The 268-nt window shown below is 29.1% G+C and overlaps 1 protein-coding gene across 1 annotated transcript in view; it reads left to right on the forward strand.

Annotated features, from left to right (window-relative positions):
- LOC119593768 (putative sodium-coupled neutral amino acid transporter 11) overlaps positions 1 to 268 on the forward strand; it is a 33,715-nt gene that overhangs the window by 19,844 nt on the left and 13,603 nt on the right. The gene's annotated exons all lie outside the window — the stretch shown is intronic.

The following is a 268-nucleotide window of genomic DNA, read 5'->3' on the forward strand; positions in this document are numbered from 1 at the left end:
ACCTTTACTTCTTGCAGATTAGATTTCTTATTCCACATTTATTATCATTTATTATCACAAGGATACTGCAATTAATCCGAGGGATTTTTAATCTGTGATTAATAGTTCCCGTCAGTAACATATCACAGTCATCTTTAACTTTATTTTTTCTGTGCCTTGTAACATTTTCTTTATCGTTATAATCACTGTTTATTATCATTAACATTATTTGATGTTTAAACGATTTTGTTGTCTTGTGGGTAGCTATGCATCACTGTGTATTTATTCA

Source organism: Penaeus monodon, chromosome 32, assembly GCF_015228065.2.
Source record: "Penaeus monodon isolate SGIC_2016 chromosome 32, NSTDA_Pmon_1, whole genome shotgun sequence".
In the NCBI taxonomy this organism is placed as follows: Eukaryota; Metazoa; Arthropoda; class Malacostraca; order Decapoda; family Penaeidae; genus Penaeus; species Penaeus monodon.